The 13276-nt window shown below is 39.9% G+C and overlaps 1 protein-coding gene across 2 annotated transcripts in view; it reads left to right on the top strand.

Annotated features, from left to right (window-relative positions):
- The first annotated feature begins 11051 nt into the window (after nt 1-11051).
- Nucleotides 11052-13276, top strand: part of B4GALT4 (beta-1,4-galactosyltransferase 4) — a 40045-nt gene continuing 37820 nt past the window's right edge. For both annotated transcript variants that reach the window (XR_005216939.1, XM_037835972.1), the window contains exon 1: nt 11052-11093. The gene's annotated coding sequence lies outside the window, so the exon portion shown is untranslated. The remainder of the gene's footprint in view (nt 11094-13276) is intronic.

Genomic DNA, 13276 nt, shown 5'->3' with positions numbered 1-13276 from the left:
TGTAGATCTGGGGATCAATCTCCAAATTCTCAATTCAATTCCATTGATCAATATGTCTATCTTTGTGCCAGTACCATGCTGTTCTGACTACTGTGGTTTTATAATAAGCTTCAAAGTCAGGGAGTGTAAGTCCTCCCGCTTTGTTTTTCATTTTTAGAACGTGTTCTACTTTGCTAATGCTGCAGAATGCAAAACACCAGAGATGGATAGGCTTTTATAAAATGGGGGTTTATTTCACTACACAGTTACAGTCTTAAGGCCACAAAACGTCCAAGGTAACACATCAGTAATCGGGTACCTTCACTGGAGATGGCCAATGGCGTCCGGAAAACCTCTGTTAGCTAGGAAGGCACATGGCTGGCGTCTGCTCCAAAGTTCTGGTTTCAAAATGGCTTTCTCCCGGGATGTTCCTCTCTAGCAAGCTTGCTCTTCTTAAAAACGTCACTCATAGCTGCACTCCGTTCAGTCTCTTTGAGTCAGCATGTTTTATATGGCTCCACTGATCAAGGCCCACCCTGAATGGGTGGGGTCACACCTCCATGGGAGTATCCCACCAAAGTCACCACCCACAGCTGGGTGGGGCACATTCCAAGCAAATCTAACCATCACCAAAACGTCTGCCCCACAAGACCACAAAGATAATGGCATTTGGGGGACACAATACATTCAAACCGGCACAGAACGTTTTTAGGAATTTGAAGCATCTTTCCCTTCCAAATAAATTTGATAACTAGCTATTCCATGTCTGCAAAGTAGGTTGTTGGGATTTTGATTGGAATTGCATTGAATCTGTAGACGAGTTTGGATAGAATTGACATCTTAACGACATTTAGCCTTCCTATCAATGAACACGGAATATTTTTCCATCTTTTTAGGTCCCTTTTTGTTTCTTTTAGTAAAGTTACATAGTTTTCTATGTGTAGATCTTTTATATCCTTGGTTAAGTTTATTCCTAGGTACTTGATTTTTTTAGCTGCTATTGAGAATGGAGTCTTTTTCTTGAGTGTCTCTTCAGTTAGGTCATTTCCGGTGTATAGGAACATCCCTGACTTATGTGCATTAATCTTATATCCCGCTACTTTGCTAAATTTGCTTATTAGCTCAAGTAGTTGTGTCATCGATTTCTCAGGGTTTTCCAGATATAAGATCATATCATCTGTAAATATTGACAGTTTTACTTCTTCATTTACAATTTGGATGCCTTTTCTTTCTTGGTCTTGCTGGATTGCTCTGGCTAGCACTTCTAGCACAATGTAGAATAGTTGTGGTGACAGCGGGCATCCTTGTCTTGTTCCTGATCTTAGAGAGAAGGCTTTGAGTCTCTCACCATTGAGTATTATGCTGGCTGTGGGTTTTTCATATGTGCCTTTTATCGTATTGAGGAAATTCCCTTCAATTCCTACCTTTTGAGGTGTTTTTATCAAAAAAGGATGCTGAATTTTGTCAAATGCTTTTTCAGCATCTATTGAGATAATCATTTGATTTTTCCCTTTTTATTTGTTAATGTGTTGTATTACACTGATTTTCTTATGTTGAACCATCCTTGAATGCCCAGTATGAACCCCACTTGGTCATGATGTATGATTTTTTTAATGTGTCTTTGGATTTGATTTGCAAATATTTTGTTGAGAATTTTTGCATCTATATATTTATGAGGGAAATTGGCCTGTAGTTTTTCTTTCTTGTAGCATCTTTACCTAGTTTTGGCATTAGAGTGATGTCAGCTTCATAAAACGAGTTAAGTAGTATTCCATTTTCTTCAATGTGTTGAAAGAGTTTAAGTAAGATTGTTGTCAGTTCTTTTAGGAAAGTTTGGTAGAATTCCCCTGTGAAGCCACCTGGCCCTGGGCATTTATTTGTTGGAAGCTTTCTGGTGACTGATTGGATCTCTTTGCTTGTGATTGGTTTGCTGGGGTCTTCTATGACTTCTCTGGTCAGTCTAGGTCATTCATGTGTTTCCAGGAAATTGTCCATTTCCTCTACGTTATGTAGTTTGTTGGCATACAGTTGTTCATAGTATCCTCTTATAATTTTTTTATAAGATCTGCAGTGATGTCACCTCTATCATTTATTATTTTGGTTATTTGGATCTTCTGTCTTTTTGATTTTGTCAGTCTAGCTAGAGGCTTCTCAATCTTGTTAATCTTCTCAAAGGACTAACTTTTGTTTTTATTTATTCTCTCTAGTGTTTTTTGTTCTCATGTCATTTATTTCTGCTTTAATCCTTGTTATTTCTTTTCTTCTACTTGGCTTAGGATTAGTTTGCTATTCATTTTCCAGCTTCTTCAGCTGTTCCATTAGTTCTTTGATTTTAGCTCTTTCTTCCTTTTTAATATATGCATTTAGAGCTATATATTTCCCCTTCAATACTGCTTTTGCTGCATCCCATAAGTTTTGATATGTCGTGCACTTGTTTTCATTTGTCTCTAGATATTTAGCAATTTCTCTTGCTATTTCTTCTTTAACCCACTGATTGTTTAGGAGTGTGGTGTTTAACCTCCAGATATTTGTGAATGTTCTAAATCTTTGTTGGTTATTGACTTCTGTTTGTATTCCATTGTGATCAGAGAATGTGCTTTGAATAATTTCAATTTTTTTAAATTTGTTGAGGCTTATTTTATGGCCCAGCATCTGATCCATTCTGGAGAAAGTTCTATGAGCACTATAGAAGAATAAGTATCCTGGTGATTTGGGATGTAATGTTCTATATACGTCCGTTAAGTCAAATTCATTTATCACATTGTTTAGATTTTCAGTTTCCTTATTGGTCCTCTGTCTGGTTGATCTATCTATAGGAGAGAGTGTTGTACTGAAGTCTCACACAATTATTGTGGAAACATCTATTGCTTCCTTCTGTTTTGTCAATGTTTGTCTCAGGTACTTTGGTGCACATTGATTGAGTGCATAGACATTTATGATTATTTCTCCTTGTTGAATTGGCCCTTTTATTAGTATATAGTGGCCCTCTTTATCTCTTATAATATCCTTGCATTTAAAGTCCATTTTATCTGAGATTAATATTGCTACTCCTGCTTTCTTTTGGCTGTAGCTTGCATGGAATATTTTTTTCCTTCCTTTCACTTTCCATTTCTTTGTGTTTCTGGGTCTAAGATAAGTCTCTTTTAAGCAACATATTGATGAGTCACATTTTTTAATCTATTCTGCCAATCTATATCTTTTAATTGAGGAGTTAAATCCATTCATATTCAATGTTATTACTGTGAAGGCATTTCTTGAATCATCCGTCATATCCTTTGGTTTTTATTTGTCAGATATATTTTTCCCACTGTCTCTTTATTTCCTTTAATGTACCCTTACTAGAACTCTTTACTTCTGAGCCCTTCTCCCTACCTCTCTCTCCTTTCTTTTTTTCTCTGCCAGTAGGTCTCCCTTTAGTATCTCTTGTAGAGCAATCTCTTGTTAGCAAATTCTCTCAGTATTAGTTTGTCTGTGAAGATTTTAAACTCTCCCTCAAATTTGAAGGAGAGCTTTGCTGGATAAAGAATCATTGACTGGAAATTTTTCTCTTTCATCATTTTATATGTGTCATACCACTGCCTTCTTTCCTCCACGGTGGCTGCTGAGTAGTCTCTACTTAGTTTTATGTTGTTTGCCTTGTATGTGGTGAATTGCTTCTCTCTTGCTGCTTTCAGAACTTGCTCCTTCTCTTTAGCATTTGACAATATGATCAGAATATGTCTCAGAGTGGGTTTATTTGGATTTATTCTGTTTGGAGTTCGTTGGGCATCTATGATTTGCATATTTATGTCATTTAGAAGGGTTGAGAAGTTTTCCCCAACAATGTCTTTGAATACTCTTCCTAGACCTTTATCCTTCTCTTCCCCTTCTGGAGCACCTACAATTCTTATATTTGTTTGCTTCGTGTTGTCCATCATATCCCTGATCCATTTCAAATTTTCCAATTTTTTCCTCCATTCATTCTTTTATACTTTAACTCTCCAAAACATTTTTTTCCTTTTTGCTTACTCATTCTTTGAGTTCATCTAATCTGCTGCTATGTGTTTCCAGGATCTTTTTAATTTGTTCAGCAGTTTCTTTTATATGCATAAAATCATCTATTTTTTAATTTACTCTTGCAAATTCTTCTTTATACTCTTCTAGGATTTTCTTGATGTCCCTTATATCCTGAGCCATGATCTTGTTGTTTGTGATTATGTCTTTGTTTAATTGCTCCAAGTTCTTTCTCCTCTGGTTTTTTGATTTGGGCATTTGGGTTACCCATATCTTCTGGTTTCTTCACATGCTTTAAAATTTTCTGGTGTTTTTGGCCTCCTGGCATTTACTTATCTTTATATGGTTCTTTTAGGATATGCAGACTTATTTGAACAATTATCTATAATTTGACAGAGCTACAGCTTGGTGGAGTGCACTTTCCCTCACCTACCAGCAGATGGTGTCCCTGATCACCTATTACCCTCAAGCCAGTTCTCCCAAACTTTGTCTTGCAGCCAGTGGGCATCCAAACCTTGTGGAGGTTCAATCAGTGCACTAATTTCCTGTGTACAGCTGAGACCTCTGGCCCTGGGGGTTGGGGCTGTGCCCTGTGCAGTTAGGCAGGGAAGATAGCTTTAAGACCCAAAACTCACAGCTGTTCTTGGGGCTGTGACTGTAGTACCCTAGCGCTGTTGCATGAGTCCAAGCCTTCAGTTTAGATTCTCCACATTCCCTCTCTGCTGTGGGCCCACAAGTCCCTGGGATTGGTGTAGGGCTCTTGGCACTTCCATGCAGGACCCTGCCTCTAAGCTGTGTACTACATGAGCCTCCATGGAGGGAGAATGTGCAATGTCACAGGTGAGCGGAATCCCCAAGGGGAACTCTCAGCCACAGAGCTGTGAAGGGACGTCTCCCATCCTGTGGAAAAGATGGCTGTCTGGGGCATGGTAACTTCCCACTTCTGTGGTCCTCCACCTTCTGCTGCATCCCATTCCTGGCCCCGGGACAACTAGCTGTGGGTGTGTGAAAGGTTATCACCCACGCCAGATACTGACGTGGGTGCCCAGGGCATGAAAGACACTCTCCACTGGGCTTGTGCCAGTTTAGATATATTATATCCCCCAAGAAAAAGTCATGATCTTTTAATCCAGTCTCTTGGGGATTAGGTTGTTTCCATGGAAATGTGACCCACCCAACTTTGAGTGAAATCTTAGGTTAGGATGTGACCTCCATGGAGATGTGGCCCTGCCCATTCAGTGTGGGCCTTGATTAGTTCACTGGAGTCTTATAAAAGCTCACAGATAGAAGGAGTTGCTGCTGCAGTTGAGACAGACATTTTGAAGATGGCCGTTGAAAGCTGATGCTTTGGAGAATGCCATTTTGAAAGGCAACCTGGGAGCAAGCAGTTGCCAGCCACATGCCTTTCCAGCTAACAGAGGTTTTCCGGATGCCCATGGCTTTTCTCCAGTGAAGGTACCCTATTGTTGATGCCTTACCTTGGTCACTTTATGGCCTTAAGACTGTAACTTTGTAACCAAATAAACCCCCTTTTTATAAAATCCAATCCATTTCTGGTGTTTTGCAAAAAGGCAGCATTAGCAAACCGGAACAGCACTCCACTGCATGGCTCTCACTACCAGATCTTCAGCCCCTTTCCAGGTTTTTAAACTAACTTGCCTCCAAATGCTGACCCCAGGTTTCTCCTCCCCATGGTCATGGAGTGCCCCAGGAGCTCAAACACTCACTCAATTCCAAATGCAGTTTCTTGGTTTCATCAAATGCATAGTCACTATGGATGTAGCAGACCTTGTCCAGCCAGTAGAACCCTGGAACTACTCTTCTGGAGTACTTTCTGTCTTTTATCTAGTGTTTTTCATGGAGGAGAATTTTGTTCTCTCTCTCCTACTCTGCCATCTTGGATCCTCTGAAGAGGTTAGGTCTTGAGCCTATCTTTTTTGGAGACACAATTCAACCCACTGCATCAAGTTCACAGAGACTTTTCCCAATGCCACCTTCTAGACTTTCATAGTTTGAGGTTTTACATTTAGACTTAGGATCCATTTTGAGTTAATTTTTGTACATGATGTGAGGTATGGATCCAATTTTATTTTATTTTATTTTGCATATAGATAACTAGTTGCAAGCACACTTTACTGAAAAAGACTATCTTTTCCCACAGCATTGCATTTGTACCTTTTTAAAAAATCAGTTGTCTATGTATGTGTGGCTTTATTTCTGGTACATTTATTCTGTTCCATTAACCTATTCTTTCATGTTTATGTCTATATAGCACTGTTTTGATTGTGGTAGCTTTATAACAATTCTTGAAATCAGGTAGTGTTGTTCTTTTTTTTTTCAAAATTGTTGTAGGCATTTTAGGTTCTTTGCATTTCCCTATGATTTTTAGAATCAGCTTGTCAATTTCTGAGAAAAAACAATTTGCTGGGACTTTGGAAAAGGATTCAATCAAAAACACCAATTTGTGGAGAACTAGCACCTTAACAATATTGAGTCTTCTGACTCGTAAACAAAGTATAACACTCCATTTACTTAGGTCTCTTTAATTCCTCTCAGCAATATTTTGTCATCTTCAGTATAAGAACTTTTACATCATTAATCATATTTATCCCCAAGTCTTTCATTGTTTTTGATGCTATTGTATTTTTTAATTTCAATTTCCAATTGTTCATTGTTAGATATAGAAATTCAATTAAATTTTGTATATTAATCTTCAATGCTGCAACCTTGATAAACTCACTTATTAGTTTTCTATTATATTTCTATGTGGATGATCGTGCCATCTGTAAATAAAAGCAGTTTTTCTTCTGTCTTTCCAATGGATTCTTTTTCTTTTTATGTTTTTTTAGAAATTTGATTTCATTTGGTTTTTCTTTTTAGCTTGCTACTATGGTGAATCGCATTGATTGCTTTTTGAATGTTAAACCAACCCTTCATTCCAGGGATGAATCCCACTTAGTTGTGATATATTACCCTTTTTACGTATTGTTGTCTTTGCTAAAATTTTGTTTAGTATTTTTGCATCTACGTACAGGGTTGAATAGGGGTAGTTACAGAAGGTGTCACTGTCTTGTTCTGATTTTAGTAAGTAAGCATTCAGTCTTTCACCATTTCGTGTGATGTTAGCTGTAGATTTTTCATAAACGCCTTTTATCAGATTGTTCTACTTTCTTAATGCTGCTGGAATGCAAAACACCAGAAATGGATTGGCTTTTATAAAAGGGGATATATTTGGTTACACAGTTACAGTCTTAAGGCCATAAACTGTCCAAGGTAAGGCATCAACAATAGGGTACCTTCACTGGAGAAAGGCCATGGGCATCCGGAAAACCTCTGTTAGCTAGGAAGGCACATGGCTGGCGCCTGCTTCCTCCCAGGTTGTGCTTCAAAATGGTGTTCTCCAAAATGGCAGCTTTCAACAGCTATCTTCCAAAATGTCTGTCTTAGCTGCAGCTTCTCTCCAAAATGTCACTCTTAGCTGCTCTGAGCTCCTTGTGTCTGTGAACTCTTTTTATAGGACTTCAGTGATTTAATAAAGATCCACCCTGAATGAGTGGGGTAACACCTCCATAGAAATTATCTAATCAAAGGTCTCACCCAGTTGATTGAGTCACATCTCCACGGAAACACTAAAAGGATTCCAACCTAATCAACACTAATACCTCTTATCCCACAAGATTGCATCAAGAACATGGCATTTTGGGGGACATAATACATCCAAACCAGCACAACGGTATTGTTTAGTTTCCAAATACTTGAGAATTTTCTGTTTTTTGTTTCTAATTTAATTCCTTTGTGGTCAGAGAACACATTTTGTATGACTTGAATCCTTTTGAATTTATTGAGTATTATTTCATGGCCAGAATAGGTATATCTTGGTAAATGTTCTCTGGGCACTTGAGACAAATGTGTATTCCCCTATTTTGGGTGGAGTGATCTATAAACGTCAGTCGGGTCAAATTAGGTAATAGTGTTGTTCAAACTTTCTATATCCTTGCTAATTTTCTGCCTACTTGTTCTAACAACTATTGAGAGTATAGTATTGAAATTACAGCTAAAATTGTGGATTTGTCTAGCTGTGTGGTTCTATCATTTTTATTTTAAACATTTATTGTGGTAACATATATACAATTCTATGGGTTTTTACTTCATGTATTTTGATGTTCTACTGTTAGGCACGTAAATGTTTAGGATTGTATGTCTTCTTGAAGAAATCACCTCTGATTCATCAAGATATGATGTTCTTTATCCTGCTAATACTCTTTACTCTGAAATCTATTTTGTCTGATTTTAAAGTAGCCACTTCTGTTTTCTTTTGGCTAATGTTAGCATGGTATATCTATTTCCATCCTTTTACTTTTAACCTATTTGTTATATTATCTTTATATTTAGAGTACATTTCTTAAAGGCAGCACATAGTTTGGGTCTTGCTTTTTTAATCCAATCAGACAATATCTGCCTTTTCATACCATTTACATTTAATGTGATTATTAATATGGTTAGATTTGAGTATTTAATATTGTTATTTGTTTTCTATTTACCTCATCTACCCCCCCCCCTTTTCCTGTTTTTCTGCTTTCTTTTGGATTAACTGAATATTTTTATGATTCCATTTTATCTCTTTTCTTGCCTTATTGGATGTAATTATTTTATTTTGATGAGGGCAATCTGAGTCAGCGTGGGCCCTAATCCAATATGACTGAGGCCTATAAACAGGAAATTTGGATGCAGTCAGTTAGGAAAAGCCAGAGAATTAGACAGATCACTATATGATGGATGCTGAGATACAAGCCAAAGAACACCAAGGATTAGTGGTAAGTCACCCCAAAATGCTTCCAACTCTGGGAGAAAGCAAGTCCTGTTGATACTTTTATCTATCTGTCTAACTGTTTACCTACCTACCCACTTACCCACCTATCTAATCTGTCTATCTTAGTTAAACTATTTGATAGTAAATTGCAGACATCAATATACATCATCATTAAATACTTAAGAACAAGGTCATTTCCCTATATAACCATAACACTATTATCATATTCAGGAAATTCAGCATGGACAGTCTATTATTGTCTAATATATGATCTGTTTTGATTATCTATTGCTGTGTATCGTCAAACTACCTCAACACCCAGAGGCTTGAAATAACAACTTATTACTATTATATCTCATGATTCTGTGGGTCAAGAATTCAAATATGGCACAGTGATGAAGACTCATCTCTCTTCCATGATGTCTGGAGCCTCAGTTAGGGTGACTCTGAATGACTGGGGGCTGGAACAGTTGGAAGGTACCTGGGCTTCTCTCTTTTTTCCACCTTGCTAGATTTGATTTTGTCATTACATGGCAGCCTCGGGATCAGTGGGCTTTTTCAATGGTGGCTTAGCATTCTAAGAAAGAATGATTCTAGAGATAGGAGTGGAAACTGCATTGGAATTGACATAGCTTCATTTCCACTATCATACTTTTTTTTATCAAAGCAGTCATGGGCCAGCCCAGATTTAAAAGGAGGGGAAATATACCTCCACTTCTCAGTGAGAGGAATGTCAAAATATTTGAGGCACACATTGTACATATTCAAAATTTTCCAATTGTCTCAATAATATACCTTACAACACCCCCCCCCCCAATCCATAACCATGCATGAATTTAGATGTCAAGTCTCCTTGGTCTCCTTCAATCTGAAATAGTTCCTTATCTTTCCTTGTCTTTCGTGACATTGGCATTTCAAGGGGTACAGACCTGTTGTTTTATAAAATGTTCCTTAATTTGGACTTGTCCAATCATTACTTGATTATATTCCAATTATGAACTTTTGGCAGGAATAAAATAAAGGCGATGTTATGTCCTTAGAGCGTCACCTCATATGTGATGTAAATTTATATTATTGGTGAAATTTACTTTGAGTACTTGCTTGAGGTGGTATCTGCCAGATTTCTCCAATGTAGAGTAACTTTTCCCCTTTGTGAGCGGTAAGTAGTCTCTGCAACCTTTCTTTTTCCCACTTAAAAATTCATAAACGGCTCTTCTGCATTCTGTGTCAGACAATTCCAATATTTGATATTTGCCCTTGGGATCAATCTATTAGGTATTAGTTCTGCTGTCACTCATGCATTGCCTCCTATGCTTGATGATTTTTAAAAAAAAATCAATTTTTTTGGTGAACTGTTCGAAGCCTATACTACTAAATTGCGGATGTGTCCTCCAGAGGGGATTTTCCTTGCATGTTTCAGTGCTCTTCAGTGGTCTTGGCTTGGTGAGGAGGGCTCAGGTTGGGATCTTCTTGCTCCTGCCACAGATCACAGTGCAACCATGGACCTTCCATGTGTCATCAACATAGTCCCAGATCTCCCACTTAGAGTTCAAGGACCCCAGCACTGTTTCTTTCCATGGTTCGCTTTTTGGGTGATGAGGAGGGATGGGATTGTTCTTGGAGAATTTCCTCTATTTCCCCATGAGCGCGGTGGGAGGGTGCCCTGGAGACTCCAGCCTGGTATGCTGCCTGCCTGAGCAGAACCCGCCATGATTTTTCACTCAGGTCTTTAGTTAAATATGATCCTGTCTTCGCTTGTTGTAATGAAATCTTTGAAGAAATTAAGATTTTCCACAATTTATTTATTTAAAATTCTTGATTTCGCAGGCGAAATGGGAAAATACAGCTGATTTGGCATATTATGCAGTTGAGAAACTGGGAGATGTAAGGCTAGTTTATAATCTTCTAAAGCCTCAGTCTCCTACTCCATAAAATATGAAAGTTCATATTTCCTTCCCAGTGCTTCGTGAGCACCTACGGGGATGGAGTTTGGGGGTGTCCAGTAATTAGCGCAGTATTGACACGAAGCTTTAAGATTACCCAAAGGCCAAGATGTCCAACCCTCCTTTTCCCCGCACGAATCCTTGCACCCAACGCCCAGGTACCGTCCGTCCGGAAAGCTGTGGAGCGCCAGGTGTATTACCCTCCAGGGGCGGAAAACGGGCACACCCGCCCTCAGGGCAGCGGCCAAAGAGACCCGGAGGCGGAGCCCGCACTCGGGAGCCGCCTCCCGCGCGGCAGGGGCGGGCCTCGTGGCCGCTTCACCCGCCTCTCATCCCTCTGGGCCGGGCTCGCCGCGGCAGCGTCTGGGGTGAGTACGTGGGGCCTTCGCTCTGCAGGCGCCCGGAGTTAGCAGTTCCGTGCGGAGGGCGGCTGCCGGCGCGGTGTGGACGATTCCGGACTGCAATCCGGGGGTCTGCCTCCGGGCCTGGGGCTGGAGGGGCCGTAGGGCCCGCGCGGCTCGGCTTCTCTGGGGCCGTCCTGCCTCAGCTGGAGCGGAGGGGCCGGGCAGGGGGCCTGCGGCGGCCGAGCCTGGCGGAAGGCACCGGCTCGGGTGCAGGATGCCCACCGCGGCTGAGAAGCTGCCGGGGAGGGAAATACCCAGAGGTCACCCCCAGGGCCCTGCGTCAAGATTCTGGGTTCGCTCCAGCATCTCTCTCCCCGCCGGGCGCATCGATCTGAAAAAGTCCTTGCTCCTAGAAGCCCTCTTTCCCCTGGGGTTCAACTAGGAAACGGGTTAGCCGAGCGTAGACGGGGCTTGCGAGGAGGGGCTAGCGAGTTTGAGCTTTTACCAACAGGGTTGCTCACCTGGGTTTTAAAAGTACTTCAGGGGCACCTGCCCTTCGTCAGGCTCTCCAGTGATACAGTGTCTGGTTGATCGCTATCTGTTAAGGTTCGGGCTTCCATTTTAGATTAGGGCTCTTAACTCGTGGTTTGAAAGACATAGAAAAGCCCAGGATTGGGACAGAGAAAAGGCCCCGTGGGTTGGTTGGTAGCCACAGGAGATCACTCATCCATAGAGTTGGAGGGCCGCCAGGGCTTCACGAGTGAGTCAGGCCTGAGGACCGGGAGGCGGCGAGGGGACAGGTGGACCTCTCCTGCCCTTTGCTGATAAAAAGAGGAGGAAGAAGCTCGTAATCCGAGGCTTCCGGAAAGAGGTGTGTTTGTGTGCGTGTGTGTGCGTGTGCGTGTGTTTGCTTGTCCGGAAAGAGGGGTGTGTGTGTGTGTGTGTGTGCTTGCTTGTTTGGTCTTTTTTTTTAGAAAGGAAAAGTATTCAGGATACAGGGAAGTCAGGGCATCCTATATAGGGATCCTAGGATGGGATATTCTAGGTACAGGTTAAGAAGTTGGGTTTAAAAAGGGCGTGGAGAACTATTCTAAACTTATGGGGCGAGGAGTATTGTAGTTTCTCTAATCAGGGAGAGATGATGCTCGATTCGACCATAGTTTATGTTTTTGGAATTTTATCTTCTAAAGCAGGGTTGGCCTTTTTGGAGATTATAAACCACGTGAAATTGGCCACCCTTTTTTGTATATCTGTTTGTGTGCATTTTGGAGAAAGTCCATTGTTTTGATCAGATTAAACATAGATGTTAAAGAGAAGTACTGAACTGTTATTGAACTGTTTGAGTACATAATCTTGGGAGGAGGGGTAAAAATCAGCTCTATTCTATTTTAAATGTTACTTGATGTAAGTATTTAGTATTGATTTTAAACTTAGATAATAATGAAGTGTTTTTTCCCGAGATTTATGCAAATGATTTGAGAACCAATCGTCTCTTTCAAGATTTTTTATTTAGAGTAGGAGCATCCAAAGCAAGTCAATGGTGTTTTTTTTTTCTTTTTTTAAACCATTAAGGAACAGTAGTTCTCTCTGGTTGCATATCTTGGCTGCTGTTAAAAAATATGGATTCTCTGGCCTCAAGCCTTTGAAATAGAAATTTCTGGGGGTGGAGGCTAAGAATTGGAATTTCAAGCAGAGGTCACAGGGTTCTCTGGCATTGAAAATTATCGATAGCCTCTGAGGTTTTTCTTTGCAATTGGGGCTTTTCGGGGCTAATTTATAAGTTTTCTCAAAGATTGTATGAATAAATTGCCACCAGTCCTATATAACTAAAAGTTGTAATCCCTGTCTTCCTTAAGTCTCAATATATTTTAAAGTAATATTATCAGAAAAAACAACATTGCTTCTGATCATTAAACTCTATTTTAGAAAAATTTGATTAAGGAAATAAAAATTTCCCTAATCACATATTCAAGAGACACCACCAGTGATTCCTTCTGGTATTTTCTATGTAAACGACATGCACACCCACATATTTAAGTAGGATTGTATCCTAATACGTTTTAATATTCTGGCCTTTTCACTTGCTATCCTGAACACATTCCTGTAAGCTAAATTTTTTAAACACCGTTTTTAATGAAAGCATGTTTCCTCATATGGATATATTCCAATTAATTAAATCAATTCCTTATTGTTAACATTTTAATAAT

This window comes from Choloepus didactylus, chromosome 1 (genome assembly GCF_015220235.1).
Source record: "Choloepus didactylus isolate mChoDid1 chromosome 1, mChoDid1.pri, whole genome shotgun sequence".
NCBI lineage: Eukaryota > Metazoa > Chordata > Mammalia > Pilosa > Megalonychidae > Choloepus > Choloepus didactylus.
The sequence above is the reverse complement of the archived record's forward strand: the minus strand, read 5'-3'. Positions and strand labels throughout refer to the sequence as shown.